Genomic DNA, 22,415 nt, shown 5'->3' with positions numbered 1-22,415 from the left:
CAGCACAGCGGTCCCCCATAGCGGTGTCTCAGCGAGGGGACAAACCTCCCTCTTCAAGGCTGACCCCAGAGCACCCCTTCCCTCCCCACACTCTGTCCCCTGGAATCTTGAGCTGATCCGTGGGCACTCGCTTTCAGGTCACACACGCAGCCTCCTTTCCCACGACCTGGCTGGCGCCCCAAACGGGTGGAGTGAGGTCTCCTCTCGCCCCGGCAGGGTGTCCCTCTGGGTGACATGTGGGAAGAGACGCACTGAGAGGTGAGGCCAGGATTTCCACAAGCCCGTGGCTCCTGGGCCTTGGCAAGATGCTCTGGGTCCCGTCCCTGAAGAGGATCCCAGTGCTTTCTGCTTCCTGAACAAACCATCATAAGCAGAGTTCCTGTGGCCAGAGCACTGCCCAGGCACAGCTCAAGGGGCCTCCCGGGGCAGGTGCCCCGCATGCCAGGTAGGACTTGTTTCCTGTGCACCGCTGGCCGCACTTTTAGAGTGACGCTTGTGGTGACCAGGGTCCCCACATGCACATCACCTTATCTTGCCCCCTCCAACAACTAAGAGTTTCAACATCCATAACAGGGATTTATTTTCAAAACACAGAGGAGTATTTATCACATTAATAATTTTGGCTCTTTTATTCTTTAAGAAAAGCCTTTATTGAATGAGTGTTTACAGAACTTTATACCATTAAGGTCAGTGTCCTAGTTGCGACTAGCAAATTATTACTGCAAAGGCATTCTTTAAATTGAAACATAGCTCCTTCCTGAAGATTTCCCTGCAAGTCCTGTCCCATAAGAAATGTTTACAGTTAAGCTTTGTTGAATGATGTCACATCTAATTGTTTACCACATAGATTTCGCTGTTTGGACTTCCCTCTTGTCTCTTCAAGAAGAGATCTTATCTCTTGAATTGTGCTAGCCTGTCCCACTGCACTCAGCCATCACGAGGCACATGATCGTTACCAAAAATGTGTGTATGTCAGTTGGCTTGGATGTTGAGTGTGTCCATTTATAGTTTAGCACAGAATTAAAAGCTGGTCTTGATCAAAGACCAATCTGGTTGCCACAGCCCAGATTTACTAATCTCTAGGACACTTGGGAGACCAAACATGCTCGGGATATTTTACGGATATTTGCTGCCCTTCATCTCCATCCAGAGTTGATCAGAACTACCCTCGCTTTCTTCTCAGATCCTCACTCAGAATGTTTGTCAGGTGGTGTGGACGTTGACCCGAAGCTAAGGGAAAGTGGGAAGGAAGGAAGTACGTGGACATGTGTACTGTCTTTTTCACTGGCAGGGAGAGGGGGCTAGCATAGGTTTTTCTGTTTGTTTAAAGTTTCTTTATTTATTCTGAGAGAGAGAAAGAGAAAGAGAGAGAGAGAGAGACAGAGCATTAACAGGGGAGGGCAGAGAGGGGAGAGAGAGAGAATCCCAAGCAGGCTCCATGCTGTCAGCACAGAGCCTGATGCGGGACTTCATCCCATGAACCGTGAGATCATGACCTGAGCCGAGATCAAGCGTCAGATACTCAACTGAATGAACCACCCAGGCGCCCCTGTTTGTTTGATTTTTGTATATGGTGAGAACACTTAACATGACATTATCCTCTTGGCAAATTTTTTTTTAATTTTTTTTTCAACGTTTATTTATTTTTGGGACAGAGAGAGACAGAGCATGAACGGGGAAGGGGCAGAGAGAGAGGGAGACACAGAATCGGAAACAGGCTCCAGGCTCCGAGCCATCAACCCAGAGCATGATGCGGGACTCGAACTCACGGACCGCGAGATCGTGACCTGGCTGAAGTCGGACGTTTAACCGACTGCGCCACCCAGGCGCCCCTCCTCTTGGCAAATTTTTAAGCGCATAGCCTAGTGTGGTTGACTGAGGAAACAATACCATCCACAGGGCTGGAGAACTTCCTCATCCTGCCTAACGGAGGCTTGGTGCCCATGGAGAGGCAACTCAAGTTTGTCCCTCCCCACCCTTGGCAACCGCCACTCTACTCTGTTGCTAAGAGTTGGACTATTTTAGACATCTCCTACGAGTGGAATCATGCAGTATTTGTCTTTCCACGTCTGGCTTATTTCACTGGGCATAGTGTCCCCCAGGTCCATGCATGTCGTCTCAAATGGCAGGATGATATTCTTCGTAAGGCTAATACTATTCTATTGCATATATATATATATATATATATATATATATATATATATATATAATTATCCATTCACCCACCCAAGACATTTATATTGTTTCTGTACCTTGGCTATTGTGAATAATGTTGCTATGAACGTGGGAGTGTGAGTATCTCTTTGAGATTCTGATTTGGATTCTTTTGGATAAATGCCTAGAGGTAGGTTTGCTGGATCATATAGTAATTCTATTTTTTAATTTCTTAAGGAGCCTCCATACTGCTTTCCACAGTGGCCGCACCAGTTTGCATTCCCACCAACAGCGCATGAGGGTCTCCTTCCTCCACGTCCTCGCCAACACCTGTTGTTTCTTGCGTTGTTGATTTTAGCTGTTCGGACAGGTGTGAGGTGGTATCTCGTTGTGGTTTTGATTTGCCTTTCCCTGATGATGAACGATGGTGAGCATCTTCTCGTGTCTGTTGGCCATCTGGAGGTCTTTGGAGAAGTGACTCTTCAAGTCCTTTGCCCGTTTCTGAGTTATTTTGTTTTGTTTTGCTTATGACTGAGTTGTAGGACTTCTTTGTGTATTTTCAATAGTAGCCCCTATCAGATGTGTGATTCGCACACATTCTCTCCCATCCTATATTTTGTCTTTTCACCGATTGTCTTACTTGCTGTGCAGAATTCTTAAGTTTGATGTAAATCCTCTGTCCTATTTTTGCTTCTGTTGCTTCATATTGTTAAAATGTCAATACTACACAAAGTGATCGAAAGATTCAATACAATCTCTATCAAAATCCTAATGGCGTTTTTTACAGAAATAGGAAAAACAATCCTAGAATTCCCATGGAACCAAAAAGCCCCAGGTAGACAAAGCAATCCTGAGTGAGAGCAACGTGTGAGGCATCACACTTGCTCATTTCAAAGTATCATTTCAAAGGCACAGGGATTAACACAGCAGAGCGCTGGCTGGCACATAGACAGGTGCATGGACCAGGGGGACAGAATAGAGAGCACAGGAAACAAGGGTGATAGGCATACCTGATGGGCACAAGACAGTCCCTCCCAGAAATAGTGGTGGGAAAACTGGACACCCACAAGCAAAAGAATGAAACCGTACCCTTAATTTTGCAGCATACACAGAGTGAACTCAAAATGGGTTAAAGACTTAGATGTCAGACCCTGACACCAAGACTCCCAGAGGAAAACTAGGGAAAAGTCTTGATGACACCGGTCTTGGTGGTGGCTTCTCAGAGTAGATGTGCCTTGCTGAAATGTAGGGCTTGGTTTGCTTACCTTAAATGGCTCCTAAGTGCATTTACTTTATTTTTCTGGCCTTCCTCCCTCGCTGGGAAAGTGCTCAGATGGTAATAGGGAGGAGGAGGAGGACAGTATTTCATTCTGTATAAAAGGATGCACTTGTTTTTCCCTGAGAAATTCCCGAAGCCCTCCCTGGAGTTAGTGCCTTTGAGCATATCCTGAACCACGCATACGGCTGCTGGCGTGGTGGGAGGGCAAGTGGAGAGATGCGAAGTGTCTGAATGTTATGAATTTTAAAACTTGTCTCTGGGGAAGAATTAATAGGAATGTCCTGACCCATCTGCAGAAGAGCATGCACCTGGTGAGGACCTTTTTCACCGATACCGGGCAGGCAGATTCTACCCTGTGCCACGGACGGTCCTGGCTTATGCCTGTTGTCCAGGTGTCCCACCCACCTCAACTTCTGTCCTGAACAAGGTGCCCTGGTTGTGTTGCCCTATTGTTAGCACTGTTCAAATACAAATTTCAAGATGCTTCTGACTTGAGCCTAGCAGGAAAAATGACTCAGAGGCATTTCTAGGACACTGAGGGTTTTGCGGCTTTGCCGAGATGCCTTCAGGAAGCAGAGAAGCAGAGAAAACCCACAGAATTGGCGTGCCTGAAGAAAAGGTTGTGCATACCGCGCTTCACCAAAATTGCAGGGAACCTGAATTTGCCTTGTTACTGGCCTGCCCTAAAAGCATCCACGCTGCAGGTAGCCCCAGCTGGCTCTACAATGTCCTCCAGATTGGTGGCAGCAAATGTGGCAAGAGGGCCATGGCTCCCTGCGGCTGCTGCCAGCCCTGCTGGAGCACGGCGAGCTGTTGTCCTTTGCGTGAGGACCGATCATCATGGTCTGGGGAGCCTGGGGCCCCGGGGTGGGGTTACAAGCACTGCCCGGGGGTGATGCTCAAACTGTTCAGTGATGTGCCCAGGAAAAGATAAAGCTTGTTTCTCGTGCCACTGAATGTGGGTTTCTTAAGGCTGAGGCGGGCCATGGGCTTCCTTCCATACAGGAGAAGTACCCAGCTGCACCCTTGGGCACGGGGGAGACGGTGCGCGCATGGCAACAGCATGGAGCTTCTGTCCCCCACGTTGCCCCCACCGATCTCCTTGTCTTATCATTGATGGGTCCTACAGGCCTCTGTCTCGCTCCCACTCCCCCTCCCTTGTCTCCTGGAGTTAATGACAGTAGTGAGACAGCATTTCTAGAATAAAGAAAATGTGTGTATCATGGCTGAAATATCAACATGAAGAAGGAAATTATACACCATCCATACCCAAAAAGAGCATCCCAACATTGATCACAAAGCGTTTTAAATTTTTAATTTCTTAAATAAAGGGGAAAAGCCCTTCAAAACAGAAATATTTTTCATGAATCACACCCTTTCTCTTAAGATAAAAAAAAATCGTCTAAGTGGGAACAGGAACCGGTTCTCAAATAGGACAAGCAATCTTTCTGAGAGCACTGGTCTGTTTTCCTGAGAGCTGCTTTCCTCCCATTCGTTCCAAAAGGCACTGTCACCTCTGCTCATAAACCGCTTTTGTTTCAAGAGAGCGAAGGCAAGTTCTTATTTTTTTATTCTTATTTTTTTAATTCCATTTAGTTTTTATTTAAATTCCAGTTAGTCAATGTACATGTGATATTAGTTTCAGGTGGGCAGTATGGTGATTCCACACTCCATGCATCACCCCGTGCTCCTCACAAGTTCGTCCTTCATCCTGGTCACCTGTTTCACCCACTTCCCCTCTGGTGACCATCAGATTGCTGTCTATTGTTAAGAGTCTGTTTCTTGGTTTGTCTCTCTCTCTCTCTTTTCCCCTACGATCAGTTTTTAAGTGTAAGTCTGTTCTTGAATTTCTTGATTCTCTGTATCTGGGTTGTCCCCCTCCTCCGTCTTGAAATGAAATGGTTTTAAGGGCAGAAGCTCCCTCTGTCTAGAGAGAAGCTCCAAGGGCAGAAGCTCCCTCTGTCTCCCTCTCCCTGGCGACACCCCTGTCTGGCTGATTGCCCCTCTCTCCTAAGCTGAAGCACCTGTATTCTGGGTCAGCCTCTTCCCATGGCTGGACGGAAGAAGAAACTATCTGATGTTTTCAGTCTTGCTGTACATAACTCACCAAATGGATGTTGTGTGACAACACGGTTTCCAGGCCACACTTTGTGTCTGGGCTGATTGCCACCCTACTGGCCCCCAGTGCACCGTGGCTCCAATCCCCCCCTGTCTGGAATGTCCTCCTCTTATCTTTTTGCCCGGATCATACTCAGGCTTCAGGGCACTGCTCCTGACGCTTGTCTAGTCCCTGCTTCCTCTTTTCTGAGTTCGTACACCTACTCCAAGACCTCAGTGCTTACAGTGTCAGAGAGAATCTGATAGAGAAAGATGAATCGCAGACTTCATACAGAGGGGCACGTGTCAGGAGTTCCCTCTAAAACCTCCCTGGCATGTATTCATCTGCTGATCCGGGGTCTGAATCCCCACCACGGTGGGGAGGTCACGGCCCAAGAGAAGCATATCGTTTTGAAGAACACTTACCTGATGTTGCCCACTGGTTGCTTCTGTACCTGGAACGTTACACACCTGCAGGCTGGGACTGTCTATGGAGTCTAGAAACGGATACAGGTATAGATCTAGAGAGATACTGATCTTATGATGCCCGGCAGGGTATGGTGCCCATATTACTATTTTCAAAAATGGTTAATAATGGATTTGGTCTACAAGGCAAATGATAAAATGAGCTTCCAGTTATCCTTGAGCAATAAAGGGTTAGTAATGACTCATATTTACATGGAGTTCAGAAATCCTTGGCCTCCCTAGCAGAAAGAAGTTACCAAGTGGAGCATACTTGGAACAATTTGGTTGCATTGGTACAGTAGAGACAATTCCTCCCCAAAGCCTGGCTGTCCCCTCTCCTCTCTCCCCATGCATGGTAAATGGAGGTACAAGCTTCATCACTCATTGGTGTCCCCTCTTGGCTTTGCTGCAGCTGCTGGGCCTCAGCACCACTGCACAAAGCCCGGGGGGTGGGGGGCCCCAGCTGGTTTGAGGCGACGCAGTGCTCCCACATGCATGCGGTACTGACCGCCTTCCACCCTCTTCCTAAAAAGAGACCCTCCCAAATGTGCTGTCAGGACAACTGGGCTTTCCTGTGTCCCGACAGCATCTGGGAGTGTCTCGGGGGCTTGTTTTTGGGGGGCTCCCCTCTGATGACACAGTGCATTCTGAGCATGGGCAGGTGGCCTGGAAACTGCCTGTCAGCTGTCACCATCATCTGTGACCAAGCTCGTCTTTCCGTCTTGTCACCTCACGGCCTGAAGTTTCATACTAATTTAGTGTTTGACAATGAGCAGTGAAGACAGATGATTGCAGGCAGACGCTTGTCCAACTCATAGATGCACATATTTCACCACTTCCTTAAGCCCATCTAGTGCCCACAGGACGTGGCAGCTCCCAGCGCTGACCACCTCCTCCCCCACGTGCCCTCCTGTACCCCCGCGCCCCCGGACAGCCCGCCCGGAGAAGGGCACCTTGAGGTTTTGCAGCCCAGAGTGCAGAAGCCTGAGGTCCTAACACAGACACGGCCCCACATTTTCCCTTTTTGCATTTGTAAAACCATCTGTGTGGCTCCAGATAAGCCAGGAGGAGGGCTGGTGTCCATGTCCTGCCCCCAGGCTGGCCCACCCCCTGGAGGCCCGGGACCGCCCCTCCGGCTCTGCCTGTCCTGATGAGCACAGTCTCCAGCTATCACCGCGCCCTGAAGGGAACGACCTCTCCCCATTTCTGTGACGCCTGGACTCTGGGGATGATGCTCTGGAAGTTTCGGCTCCCCTGCTCCTGCAGGGCACCCGGCAGGCGGCACCAAGCACATGGGGGCACTCCTCTCCAACTCCTTGGTGGCGTCCTTGTCCCTATCCATCCCCCCCCCCCCAGCCCTCAGACCAGGGGAGGCGAACCCCCTGTCCTGGGTAAAGGGTGACGTGCCTTGGCATCCACTCTCTGTGACGAGGGCTCCGTCTGCAGGGCCGGGGCCCTCCACTCCCTCGCCACCCGAGGCCTCAGCTGGCCTTGAACCTGAACCTCCACTCCCTCTGTCCTGCATCTCAGCCACCTGATATTTCCTTGTGAGTCAGTTTTGCTAACGGAAGGGACACCTGCGAGAGAGGGACGTGAGCTTGGCCGACTTTCTCACCTTGTCCCTCACCCTTGCTCTGTGAGCCCTGCCCCCAGAGTTCTTCATTGTCTGGTGTATATGCTTGAGGATGCAGGGACAAGGATTCATTGCAGAGAAGAGTCGGTCAGATATTATCAGTACATCTGATTCGCTGACAGCAGACTTTCCTGTGTGTGATGAGCGAACGTGGACCCGCCTAGAGGTCCGTTCTGATCACCTACAAACTGTGTTCTTCGCATGACTTGAGCACAGGGCTGACCCGAAGCTGGGTCCCTGTCAGTGGTGCATGTCCACCTGTCTGGCCAGGGCCGTCAAGGGCCCGGTGGAGGGGGGGTCCCAGCCTGCCCACCCCCAGCCTGGCCACCTCGGGACTTTCCGTGCCCTCTCCCGGACGGCGATTCATGGTGGTGAGGGCCGTGTGCGCGCAGACATGACAAGAAATTAGAGACAGCCCAAAAAATTCAACGGGGTAGTTCCCCCAGAAATTCCTTAGATAGCCGGGCCTCAGGCTCTTGTGCGGTTTGTAACTTTTTTCTCGAATTTCAGAGTCATTTTGACGTAAGCCATTTGGGAGTGGGACTGCTTAGCCCAGTGTGTCTCAGGAGCCCCCACCAGAGGACAGCCACGCACCCAGACGACGTGGCAGTATCCAGGGTGCTGAAAGCCCGTGTGGCATTCACTGTGGTCACCAGACGTGTGGCCCCCACAGCCCGTGCCCGCCTTCGCCCGAGCCCCGCGTCTGACACGGCAGCGCCTTCACAGGCCCTGGGGGCGCCGGTCTGCTGCCCGCTCTGGACCCAGTGGTTTCCTCCAGCTCCACATCAGTGGGGGAGCAGAGACCCCTCAGCTGCAGCCTGGGCAATGAGGGAGGAGCCCCAGGCACCATTTCCGTGCACTTGTGGCACTGGGTCGGCCCTGGTACAGAGGCCACCCCTCCATGCATTTTCCTCTGACAGTTTGAGAATCGTGCTCTTTTTTTGTAATGTTTATTTATTTTTGAAGAGAGAGCATGCGCAAGTGGGGGAAGGGCAGAGAGAAAGACACAGAATCGGAAGCAGGCTCCAGGCCCCGAGCTGTGAGCACACAGTCCCACGCAGGGCTCGAACTCATGAACTGTGAGATCATGACCTAAGCCAAAGTCAGACGCTTAACTGACTGAGCCACCCAGGCACCCCTGAAAATGGTTAAAAGCACCATGACAATACTAAAGTCCTTCCCAAACCTGGGTCCCAAACCTGCAGAGTCCTCTAGTGTGAGGGTGACCCCTGGGTCAGAACAGAGAGCACCCAGCCACCTGCCACATCACAGTGAGCTTTCCAGAAACCTCACAGAGCATGTGGACCTGCAGAGGCTCTGAGCCTCCTCGTCTCCATCTGAATGGACGGCTTTGTTCCCTCTCCAAGAGCGAGCGCCTGCCTTTGCCTGTTGCCTTCCTGTCTGTAAGGTAGGCTTGTTTAGGACCAGGACCCGGTGTCTTCCTCTGGGCTCAGTGTCCTGCCTCTCCTGCCCCAGAGTGGCCTGCTTCAGCTCTTTCCAGGCAGTAAATGCCTCCTGGACTAGATTTTCTAAATAACAGGCTTAGGGGACTTCTGGTTTCAGCTCCAACATGTAAAATCATAGATCTCCTCGCCCTATGTCTGGACACTTTCATCTGATATCATAAAAGGATTTAAACTCAAATCACAAATCATTGGTTTCGTAGTCAAGAGATAGATAAGCCGTAGCACAGCTTTTTGGCGAAAACCTGGGAATATGGCCCTTTTCCTCTCATTTTTTGGCTGTTCTCACTTCTCATGCTGCTTCTGTGCCTCGTGCATGGTTTTGAGTTTTACTTCTCTGAGGCTTCCTTAAATGTAGTAATAATATACAGCCGTGGTTTTTGTTACCAGCTGTCCCTTATATTTCCAGAGTGATTTTCATAAGAGCCCTAGAAGGTGAGTGGGGCAGGCATGTTGTCTCGCCTTCTCCGTGCTCCCTAATGGAGGAGGCAGCCGAATGGCGAGGTTCCCGGCAGTGGCGAGAGGCAGGACACTGCTTCAAACCCGGGACTCTTTGGACGGGTTTCCAGCCTTTCTTCGGAGCCACTTTCTCTCAACCTTGACTTCACATTAGGATCACCTGGGGAGCTTTGTAAAAAATACTGATGCCTGGGCTCCACCTCAGACCAATTAAATCGCAGTCTCTCCAGGTGGATGTCAGTGTGTTGTAAAAGCTCCCCAGGTGATTCCAATCTGCATCCTGGGCTGAGGACTATGCTGTTTTTTTCTGTCGGACGATGAACGCGGGGAAGATACAGCCCGTTGCGTGGAGGGGCGTGTGGACGCCTAATAGAATTTTGACGTTTCAGGCTGCGGTTCCTTAAATAGCCTCCCAATTGGTATGTACGTAGTGTAAGTAATTAAGCTTGAATGATTCCCTTTCTTCATTGCTTTCTTTATGCCCACATCAATGTTGTATCTCCTGGAGATGTAGGTTCCTAATCACAAGCCAAATCAGTACAAGTATTCTGGTTTCACGCCAGGTGTCATAAAGCACCTAACAACGCCCCCGCCTTCCAGCGGAAGAAGGCCTTAGAGATCGGCTAGTCCAATGGCTTTTAAACTTTCATTAATGAAAACCCCCTTTCTAGAAAATGAGAGTAGATGATGCACAAGCTGGGGCTTCGGATCTCCCAGCTCAAATCTGTCCCAGCTTGCCTCCCGGGCACACACGAATATTTGTTCAATCAGTGGTCGGATGTGACCTGGGGGCGCTCAGAGAGGATGTGGTTTGAAGAGCAGTTTTTGAAGGTTCTGGTTTGGCTGAGAAGGTAAACGAGTCCAGGAAAGGGACCCGGGTGAGCAGGGCCCTGCTTTGCCCGTGTACGGCGGTTCTCCAGGGTGTGGCTGACATCACGCGCTCTCGAGTGTTGTTGTGATGGTGAGTTGACAAGCCAGTGTCAGAACATAAATACCCTGCCTCCCCCGGGGGATCCCACACCTGACTTGGGGAGGTCTTCCCCAGGGAGCAAATTTCCTTTCCCTGCCCTTCCCCCTCCCCCCTCCCCCCTGCACACTCTCTCCTCCCCCACCGCACCTCCTGGGACCCACCTCTGGGGACCCTGTCAGTGGTGGGTTCATGCGGCTATGTTTACACCGTGACGCAGGTGAGCCTGGGGTTTGGGGATTGCTGACTCTGTAGGCGATTAATCGGGATCTACATCTAAATCTCATTTTTTCGTCTCCTCAGACAGTACTAAGAAAGTCCCATTATTTCTCAGATGCCAAATTCTGTAAAATATCAGTCGTGTGCTCACCCCGTTTAGAGAGGGTTTTCTGCTCCACTCCATTTAGTCTGCTCTTACTCCATTGGCAGGCCAACGAGAGCCCAATTTCCCCTGCAGACCATTAGGCGATGTCACGAAAGCTCTTATCCCAGTCTTACAAGAGGACGGCTGCCCAAGTTAACACCGTGGTCAGCTGGTTGTTGGGATTGTTTTTATTATCATTGCTATAGGCCGTGGCCATATGTTCGTGTATCTGAAGCTCTCTGTGGTCACTTCTCACAGCCCAGCTTTTCCATAAGGTATGAATGGAAGTTAGCTCTAGGGAGCCTGAAAAGCCAATGATAAGCAAATAGCACGGTTTTAGAATTCAGGGTATGGGCCACTACAGCACTGCCACGGAGGCAAGTCCTAGGAGACTGAGAAAGATGTGAACACATAGCAGTTTATATAATGCATAATAATTCGTGTTTACAATAAACATAAAGCAGCCAGCTTTCAGCTGCTCAACAAAAATGCCACACCCAATCTGCCAGCATGAGGCACACGATCTGCCTGATCTGATCAGCCGGGTGTTACGAACTTTAATTTCAGAACCTTAATTTCAGAAGCTACACATTTTGAGAAGATGATAAAGCTAACACTCCTGGGGCAGACTTGAGTGTTTTGTACTCTTCTCTGGTGAGAATGTGTCTACTCCGAGCATTTATATTTGGCTGTATTCTGATAAACACTCAAAATGTAAATCATGGTCAAACGAGCCCTTTAAGTGAGACTCCAGATCAGCACTGTCCAATGGGACCATAGCGCAAGTCACAAAATTACAAGCGTAAGACTGCCTTTTCCAACAGAGATTAAAGTGAACGAAAATAAACAGACGAAGTTAGTTTTAATAATATATTATGTACCCTATAATACTATTGTATCAATAGGCAATACATATTTATTCATGGAATATTTATATTCTTCCCTTCATAGCGTCCTGTGGAGTGTATGTTACATTCATAGCACGTGTCACCTTGAAGTAGGCATGCTGAAGTGCTCAGTGGCCCACGTGGCCGGTGGACAGCACAGGGGCAAGTGACCTAGATAGTAAGAAACCTCTTATTAAATTCTTCCTGAGATTCTGCTCGGTCTAGGTGTGTGATGGTTAGGTGTATGATGATTTCATGGCTTCTAAAGTGAACTCGAACTTTATTGAGGACTTAGTGTGGTGTTCAGGGGCACATGCTGAGGCATTAGATTGTCAGGGTTCAAATCCGGTCCTACTGTTTATGAATGAAGTGATCTTAAGCCAGTTACTGAGCTTGTCTGTGTCTCATTTTTGTCACCTGCAGAGTCGGTCTTGTGATTCCCCTACTTTGCTGTGAGGATTAAGTAAACCAGTGCATGGTCATTATTAGCACATGGCAAGTCTCTGTTTTCAGGTCTTTGTAAATATATCTTCCCTTTACCCAAAAAGGAACCATAGCAGAGGTCCTAGAATATGGATGACACAGGTAACGATAAATCCGGTGTCTTTTTCAGGAAGGCTATGGGAAGGGACAAGTAAATGCTCTGTGTTGTGATGGCTCCATCAGTCTCCAGTGTGTGAGGTTCCAAAGCTGACCCCAACTTGTGGAGTTAGTTAGCCTGCCCTGTTGAAGTTTTAGTTGTGTGGCTGTTGTAATTTCCGTGGAAGGCTTGCTACTTCTCTTCTGATGCGGAAAGAAGTACAATTTTGTGTGTAAAAGATAACATGGAATCATTCTTACTTACTAATTAACCAGAATATTCACATAATTTGAAGACCCAGCTCCCTAACTTACTGGTAAATAAAGCTTAATCAGAGAGGTCAAAAACTCTCTAATCCATTATTCCCACTTTACAAGTGAGAAACTCGCCCAAAGCTTTTGAAATCCTGTCATTTTCCATCCACAGTAATTAGATTATTCATATTTTTAGATAGACTTAAAAAAAAGGCTGGGGCTGACCCATGCTTGTTCATGCTTCTTGAACTCACGTGGCTGTGAGTATCTGCACAGACCATTAGAGCCGGGATGCTGGCTATTCTGGCCTTAAGAAGAAATGCGAAAGACCGTGGACTGAATAAGTTGGAGTCTAGGCAATGTTTTCCAACATTTCAAAATCCGATACCCTGTTCTGATAAACGTAAAGTCATGTAAACTTCTATAGACTTACTGAGTTTTGAAAAAGAAAGATAATTGACTAAAAACAAATTAAAGCAATGGTGATTTTAGGTGAGTGTGTTGTGTGCACACACACATGCACACATGCACACACACGCACATACACACAGACCTACACCTTACTTGATCACACGAGCATTAATTCTATTCATTCGCCATGAACTTCTCTTTCTGAGCGGGTTGGGAGATAGACCTCAGCAAAGATGTTTCTGACACAAAGCCTGTCCTCCTGTCGCACCCCCCTCCCTCCCCGCCCTCAGGATTGCATGCGGCCCTTGCCCCTTCCCTGCACAGAATCGCTCAGCTAAAGGAGAGAGAACAAGGCCCAGGCATGTACTGGCTCCGCCCTCCCCAGTCGGCTGGGTCCGTGTCATTCACAGGTGGCCTCCCCTGTGCTGGTACAGGGAACCATATGGGGCCACTTGGAGCCATCAGAACTTTTACTTCTGACTCACAACAGGCAAGCATGTTCTAACCCAAGTAGAAACTAGATTTAATGCCATTTTCGGTAATAAAGTCAGATTCCAAGGCCTGAAATTCTCTTAAATAGCTTCTAATGGGTTCTCTGTTTTATTTTTCCCATTTATTAGAAATCAGCAGAAACTTGATACCTTCGTGACCCCTTTTAAAATTGGTCACATGCTACATTTGATCTGGGGGGTGATCCAAAATGGTCTCCACATTCAATAACAATGTGCTGCCCTGGAAGACACAAGCGAAGGTTTCTGCATGTGAACCAGGCTGTGTTCAAAAGGACTAAATGCTTCCTTCCAAGAGAATAAAAAAAAAACCAGGATGACGTTTTCATGGGGCTGGGACGGTGGAGGGCAGCCCGGAGATGCAGAAAGAACGCTAAAGTCAGAGAGAGCTGGTCTTGTGTGCTAGCTGTGTGTCCCAGCGCCACACGGTACCTTGAACCAACGTCAGGTGGGAATGGTACGTCCTGCCCTGAGCAAAATGGGACTGTGGGCCCCCAGCCTCTAATGCAGAGCCCGGCCTCTCATAGGCCAGTGGTCGGTAGTGGCCACTTCCGTCGGTGCCGTTGTGAGCAGGCAGGCTTGGAGTCTCCTCACTTCCCCAGTGGAAAGTGTGGCTCCGGGAGGGCTGTAGGGACCCGCAGGGAGGGCGTCCCAGGTAGAGGCGCAGAACAGAAGCAAAGTTGAGCGCGTACAATGTCATGCTTCTTATCTCCTCCCACAGAGCTGCTAAAATTGGAATGAATATGCTTGGTGGTTAGAAAAAGTTGAATTAATGTTCCAAAGGAACTCTATTCCTTTCTTTCCCTTCAAGGCCCCCACTTCTCTGAGCACACCCAGAAAATGGGAAATATCAGACTTCCTTCCTTCCTTTTCCCATCTTTCTTTATTCTGTTGTTTTTTTTTAAAGCTCCTATTTCCATTGTAGAATTAGTCCTCATGTGGCCTCAGGCAAGCAACCTGATTCTGAGATTCTTATTCGATCCCACCCGCTGCCATGTTTCAAGCGGGCATGCACACCCCACGGTCCGGAACCTTCTGTGGATGTCTGTGATTACTCCCTGATGGGCAAGTGGTGTCCCGGGCCCCTGGGCTCATCTCTGAGTCCTCTCCCTTTGTTGGTGGTCTTTGTGCAGAGGCCGGAGGCCTAAGGACTGACTCAAGTTTCACACGCCTGACCTTGTCCTTTAATTGTTACTAAAGAGCAGACTTCGATTTCAAAGGCACTACGCCTTTGAAGGGTACAGTCGGGCTGTGTAGGCCCAGGACTGTGCCCAAGCCGCACTGCCATGAGTGTGAGGCCTGCGTGCATGGCCTTCCTTGCATTAAGGGGAGTGGCAGACATGTAGGGACACCCTCTGTCCCATCAATTCAAGGGGGTGATCTCAGTTCCATTAACCACCTCTTCTGTCCTCTCTTGTGCGCAGAGAAGCTCACGCAGAGGCTGAGGCCAAGGAGCACGCAGCTGCCGTCTGGACGTCTGTGCCATCGATGCTGACGTTGGAAGAGTCGTAGACTGTGGTATGTTAATACGACGGGCCGTGTACTTTTGCTAGGCATGCAAGGAATGTTACCTGAAAGCAAGGACTGGGGATGTGCTGGTGCGTGATGTCGAACTAGGCCAGTTGAGAAAGGGTTCTTTTCTACCAGCATTTCTTGCTGGTTCTGATATTGAGATGCCTTGATTTTACTTTATTGTCTAGTTGATTAAATACGCACGTTAAACTGGTACATCAACTATCACTTTTTCTTGTGTCTTTACACTGATGGGAGCTTGTAGGTAATCTAAGTATTTCCGAAACAAGCCGAATTAAACGGGGGCATTAACCAAAAGGTGCATTTATATTTCAACGTGATGTTTTTAATTTTTAAAAATTTTTCCTTCATGTTATGTGTATGGTGCCTGATAAGTTTCACATGACTTGTGCCCAGATTCTTTAATTGGGGTCTCAGGGAGTTGTGCAGACTGGCTGGTGGAAAGGGCAGTGCCGACCGGCCCGCGAATGGCCTGGACGTGTTGGCACTCCCTTTGTCTCTCAGAGGCAGCGTGTGACACTCTCAGAACGTGGAGGCTAACAGTGACGACTTTGAAAAAGAATGGGTTATTCTTTTGAGAAAGTCCTCTTTACTGCTGATTTCCACATGGAGAGGCACGTTGTCGATAATAATGTGAAGCACGTATCACAGGCTTTGTCAGCCACGTTGTCTTACTCCTGACTCGTCCCCTTTTCAATCCTCGCGGTAGCCTTAGAAAGGGCACATCATCACGCCCTTGCAGACATGACGGTGCTGGGGATGAGGCAGGGGGAGAGCTGGCCCAGGTGACACTCAGGGTTGCAGCCGCGTTTTGACCCCAAGGTGTCTTTTTTTCCATGGTGGTACGTCCTGGACAGTCATTTGTAGCTCTTGTAAAACATATCTGAGATAGGATTTCGCTCATTCCCAACTCTATTACTGAGCAGCGTAACCTTGACCAGAGCACGTGGGAGAGTTCTGTCCCCGTCCTGTGACCTTGAAGCACACACTCGACTCTTCTGGACTCTGCTTTCTCTTCCAGTGATGAGGGGGTGGGACTGAGAAATTGAAACTCTCGTAAATAAGACAAATCTAATCCCCATTAAGACTCAGAAAGGAGCCGGTCGTTTGGACCTGACATTCTCTATCTACCACACCATTAATTTTTAATTGTTCAAAATTACACCTTTTCAAGGCATCATCTCTCTTCTCCCTCACTTTTTGGTGACAACATGGTCAGGAACTTATGTTTTAAATGTTGTCATTCCCACTAGTATTGAACTGCCACAAAGCTAAAGGAGTTTTTTAATTTGAGTTTTCTTTACACAACTGCTGTATGCCCATGTAGGAAATCGGTGTTCATACACACACACACACACATACACACATATGTATCTATCTCATAAAAAACTCATAAAAAAATACCAGAATTCAGTGATAACTGCCTTGAATATGTTGGCTCAAAATTTTTTGCAACTTTTTTCCTTGCACACACAATTTTAAATTAAGATGGATTATACTGTAATTTTGTTCTTTACTCCTTTTTATTTTATGCATATACATATCTTTCTATATCAATAAATATATTTTTATAACATCATTTTCCATAGCATATAGTATTCCATTTTATGGCTACACTAAATATATCTAACTAATCCTCTATTATAATTTCATCAGTTGGCTTTTTTTTTTTTTTTTGCTTCATAGAAAGAGTTTTAATGACCAATCTTTTACCTAAAACTTTTTACGTTGTTAATTATCCCCTTAACATAAATTCATACGGCAACAGGTAGTCAAAGGATATATACACTTGAAGGCTCTTGAGATAACAATGCTTTCAAAATTCCCCTCCAGTCTGACGTCTTGTCCTGGGACTGCACATGCTCCAGGACTCGAGATAGCTCAGCATCCGTGTTGGAACGGTCTGTCATTGCATGTGCAACTTTTACGTCAACTGCACGTACTTTTCGGAAAAAGTAATCTAATAGCATGAGATTTTATTTCAACATGTATTCCAAATCCCAAGAACTCAGTTCCAAACCTTACACTTCTGCTCTTTTGTTCACTGAACTGCTGTGTGTAAGGCACGAAGCAAGACAATGCCAGACACAGCTGATATGTGAATAACGGAGTAGCCCGCACTTGTGACAGGTTCAGCTTTTGGTAATGGAATGCACACTTACATTGAGTGCAGTGATACTATGAAAAGCACAATAACAAATTTGCCTTAAAAAAATAATCTCAGGAGGCACCTGGGTGGCTCAGTTCACTGAGCTTCTGACTTCAGCTTGGGTTGTGATCTCACAGTTCGTGGCTTTGAGCCCCATGTTGGGTTCTGTGCTGACAGCTCAGAGCCTGGAGCCTGTTTCAGATTCTGTGTGTGTGTGTCTCTCTCTGCCCCTCGCCTGTGCTCTGTCTCTCTCTGCCTCAAAAAATTTAAAACATTTTTTAAAAATTTAAAAAAATAATCTCAGGGCACCCGGGTGGCTCAGTTGGTTAAGTGACTGACTCCTGGTTTGGCTCAGGTCATGATCTCACGGTGCACGAGATCAAGTCCTGCGTTGGGCTCTCTGTGCTGACAGTATGGTGTCTGCTTGGGATCCTCTCTCTTCCTCTCTCTCTGCCTCTCCCCGACTTGCACGCTCTCTCAAAATAAATTAACTTAAAAATTATATATATATATAAATCTCGAAATATATACATGTATTCTCATTATTAGCCATTTAACACAGTGACCGTGATTATTCTTAGTGTCTGAATCTGAGTATTTCAAGATCCACAACCATTAGGGAAAAGCTGTATCACGTTCATTCTACTACACAGTTGAGGGTCCTATACCAACACTCTGCCCCCACCCTGCCAGCCCCTGAAAAGGAACTTTTCTATTGCCTTCTTGACCGTTACTGGGAACAGAAAGCCTCCCACTCAGCAAGGCAGTCCATCCCATTGTTGGGTTGTGTCGAGGGTTGGAGTGTTATTCATAATATTCTTAAAGTGAAATTACCATTTTATGTTATGTACCTATTGTTCTTAACTTTAGCTTCCGGAAACGTATAGAATAAGTTCAACTCAATCCAATTCAAGGGATATATTGTAAGAGTCTGCTCTGGTCAGGAACCATTCTAGCTGCTGAGGACTAATTTCTATTTCATATGACAGTATTTCAAATATTTGATGGTAGTTATTGTTTCCTAAGTATGCAAGTTACATAACTCACCGTTTCTAAGGGAATGGGACTGTTTGTTACCTAGTCAGCCTGCTAAGTTTCTATAAAGCCATGAATTTTGGCCTCAATTTTGACCGCATAGGCTAGTTGAGGACCATGAAGACAGAGACGCCCGCCCCCACCTTCATGCAGATTACTAAAGATCTCATTAAAAAGGAAACAAAAGTCATCTGCCCCAAACTCTTAGTGATAGTGACAGGAAAAGCCTTGCCATGGTGTGTGAGTCTAGTATACAAGGAAAACCTGCCATGGAAGGAGGACAGCCTAGGTGTCTGCCCCACATGGGCCACGTTAGGCAAGCCACTTAGCTTTCCTCGGACTCACTCTCTTCATCTATGAAATGAAGGACACAGCAACCTCTGCAGAGGCTGTAACCCCAAAATCACAGGTCGAATCCCATGCTGGGGGCCTGAGCTTTGGATGATACAGCTCTAATGCCTGAGGGTGTGGGCTTGTTTCCTGGAAGAGAATCGGCACACATAGCAGACACTTCTGCGCTGTGACTGCGGCCCGTGAGGCTGACATCCATCAGTTGACTTAATCCTCAAGACGACTATTCAAGGCAGGAAACATCACCCCCATTTTAAAGAGGACAAAGCTGAAGCAGAGGTCGGAACCTGAGTTGAAGTCTGGGCTGAAGGGACCCACGTCTGCACTGCCAGCCTCTATGATGTGTGCCAAATCGTAAATTCCAAATCCCTTTTCCACCGTCTGGTTGTCTTGGAGGTACATACCTCCTAACACCCACTGTACCGATATGAAAAATATACAAACAACATAAAAAAAAAAACACATCAGTCCATAAACGTGCGAGCTGCCCAATCCAGATAGTAAATGACACTTAACCCGTGTTTGTGTGGTTGATTCACTAAAAGGACCAAAGCTGATTTCACATGAGCAAAGAATATTACATGCTTGAAATTCTCCCTCTGTGAAGAAAACCTTCTTAGAAAATGTCATGCTTCTATTTTAGTCCACAAATGTGTTCGGTTGTCCATGAACATTGTCTTACTTTTTATTCTCAAGTTTCCTGGCTCATTATATTTATTATTTATTCATTTTCTCCTTTTCTGAAACTTATGTGTACTAACTCCTATATTTATTTATCTTATATTCGTATAACTTTACCACATCAAAGCTTTTGTCTCATTTACCTGTGGCCGCATCCCTGACTTTACACTGCACACCTGTGTCTGCCTCTCTGGCGACAAGATCACTCACGTGCGACCGCTGATAGTGCTGTCATGTCCTCTGATTAGGAGTGAGAGGAAATGTCGTTGTCCAGTGTCCAGCGTCTGGTGTTTGACGATTTGGGGATGGAAATAGAAACCCTCGTTAGCGCAGACTGGTAGAGGGAACCGGAAGGAAGGTTTCCACTCAGTTGGAGGCAAACGGGCCAGCCAGCATGCAGGGGAAGCAGCTGGTGGGAGGAGAGCTGGCCACCCCACAGGGCCACTGGGAGCCTGCTCAGGAGTCTGATTTTCTTCCTTCCTTCTTCCCCTCTGCCCCTCCTCCTGCTGCTGCTTCCAGCCACAGAATCCGGGCAACATAGCACCTGGATAGTTAAGAGGACAGCATTTCCTCCACACCGTAGGCTGTAGTCCCACACAGGGGAAGTCCTGAAATACAGCACAAGCCAACCCTGTGTTCAAGTCCTGGAACACAGAGAATTCTGTCATCTGTGCCTGGGCCAGAAGCCCATAGGCTCCCCCCAGTGTCACGACTGACAGGGCACTAAATGCTAGTGTGTGACCAGAGAGGCCTGGAAACAGAGACCCACCCAGGGGTTTCCACTTGTACCATAAGGGTCATTTGTAAGTGGCTGGGGTGAAAAGTGATCACGAGGTGGCCCAGAACTGCCTCCTCTGGTCACACCAAAGTCCCAGTGATGCAGAGGCTACAATGCGGGGACAGGATGCAGAGACGGCCTCGGGGGGCTTGCACCCTGATGGAGCTGGGCAAGGGGGAGTCATGAGGGACCAGACCAGGCCGAGTGCTTGTGTGACGAGATTAGGATAAGAACAGGAGGGGTGTCCTCTGGCGTGGGCAAGGTCCCAGGTGGCGTGTGTCCTCCGTCCATAGGACCTGGCCCTCTGGGCCACAGTGATATTGTGTCCTTACAATTCCTCCACCATCTTTAATGTTTACTTTTACGTGAATAAAAATATTAAAATACAGCAAGAAAAAAGTATATTTCACCTGACTAAGTTTGGGACCTCATACATTAGATTAGAATTTAAAGCATCAACTATTTACACCATCTAGAATATCAACTACCCAGTATTAAGGAATTAGTGCTAATTTTTTACATATGCAAATAGTCTCATGACTCTGTTCAAAGAGTTTTTGTATTTTAGAATTGCATTCTGAAACATTCCTAGGTAAAACTATATCCTTTCTGGTATTTCCTTCAAAATAATGTAGAAATAAATAGTCATTGGATGGCAATACAGTTGAAATGACACTGGCCAAGTGACATTGTTGTAACTGATTGGCAGGGGGATTGTCATGTTCTTCTTTCTACTTTTATAGTTTTAAAGTTTTCCCGTAGTAAAATATTTCAATGAATGCCAAGTTGTAGAACACAGTAATCAGAAGTATCCTCTCTATCAGACCTGCAGGGAACACATCCAACTTGTGTTCCCTGGGAGTAAATTTCCTCTCTGTGCCTCATTTTTCTCACCTGGAAAATATGGGTAACAATAGTCCAGACCTCACAGAATTGTGGAGATTGCGAGCACCATTACATGTGAACCGCACAGGTCCCTCCTGATAAGCAGAGCACCCACATATGTTCGCGGTCACCAATGTGTATAGAGGTAGAACTCTTGTGTTCCTTCTCCACTTGGAAGTTTGCATATTGGCAATTGCTGTGACAAAAAGCCCTTTATTTTGTATGTAAAAATATTTTGGAATGAATAGTTATCTTTATTTTAAAATCAAAGACAATTGATTTCATAATTAGTAACTTTTCTGTGACTTGCAACTATGAATAGATTTCTAAAGGTATTTAAATAATTGATACAAAAATGGGCTGTTAAACTTGCTAGGAATATATTCTGATTTTTTTTTTCAAAGAAGGACCCGGTTAGACTGTTTAGCCACAACACTGACTAGGGCTTGAACATTTTTTAACTGCGTTTTTCTTTCTGCACTGCTCCATTTCCCACATTATTTAAGCCCTAACTCTGAGATGTTCTCAGAAAGGAACCAGTATTAGGGTTTGGAAAGCTGTATTTTTGAAAGAACCCACACTCACCTCCACAAAGTGGAGGTCATCATGACACAAAAGTGCATGTAACAAGGGGTGTGTATTGTTCTCTCCATTCGTGCTGTCTCCCCTCAGTGTGTGGTCTGTGTTTCCTTTCAGTCCAACGTGGGGTCAACTGTGAGGGTCTCCCATCATTTCAATTGTTTCACCAGTTGAACAAAAAGTGATTTCCACAAGGCTCATGTTTGAGCTATGTCTTTGTACAAATCACTGTGCCTCGAGAGAAGGGATGAGAAAATGAGCAAAGATGTCTATTCTGGAAATTTAGTCAGGATCTAGAGGTGACATGAGTACCTAGAGGTGAGACGAGGATCTAGAGGTGAGACGGGGATTCAGAGGTGAGATGAAGATCTACAGGTGAGACATGGATCTAGCAGGTGAAACGAGAATCTAAAGGTGAGATGAGGATCTAGAGGTGAGACAAGGATTGAGAAGTGAGACAGGGATTGAGAGGTGAGACAGGGATCTAGAGGTGAGACGAGGATCTAGAGGTGACATGAGGACCTAGAGATCAGACAGGGATCTAGCCAGTAAGATGAGGATCTAGAGGTGAGACAGGAATCTAGCCACTGAGACAGGGATACAGAGGTGAGACAAGGATCTAGAGGTGAGACGAGGTCCTAGCAGGTGAGACAAGGACCTAGAGGTAAGACAAGGACCTAGAGGTGAGACGAGGATCTAGTGGTGAGACAAGGACCTAGTGGTGAGATGGGGATCTAGAAGTAAGACAGGGATCTAGAGGTGAGACGAGGATCTAGAGGTGGGACAGGGATCTAGCAGGTGAGACGAGGACCTAGAGGTGAGACGGGGATCTAGAGGTGAGACGAGAATCTAGAAGTGAGACAGGGATCTAGAGGTGAGACGAGGATCTAGAGGTGAGACGG

General features: G+C 47.3%; 1 protein-coding gene across 1 annotated transcript in view; it reads left to right on the top strand.

The window, feature by feature from the left end:
- The window catches only part of MYT1L (myelin transcription factor 1 like), a 442,535-nt gene that overhangs the window by 28,862 nt on the left and 391,258 nt on the right, over window positions 1-22,415 (top strand). The window contains exon 2 of the mRNA XM_040496904.1: window positions 14,947-15,040. The gene's annotated coding sequence lies outside the window, so the exon portion shown is untranslated. The remainder of the gene's footprint in view (window positions 1-14,946; window positions 15,041-22,415) is intronic.

Source organism: Herpailurus yagouaroundi, unplaced genomic scaffold, assembly GCF_014898765.1.
Source record: "Herpailurus yagouaroundi ecotype Mexico unplaced genomic scaffold, PumYag 188, whole genome shotgun sequence".
Taxonomy (NCBI): Eukaryota; Metazoa; Chordata; class Mammalia; order Carnivora; family Felidae; genus Herpailurus; species Herpailurus yagouaroundi.
This window is presented reverse-complemented; position numbering and strand designations above follow the sequence as displayed.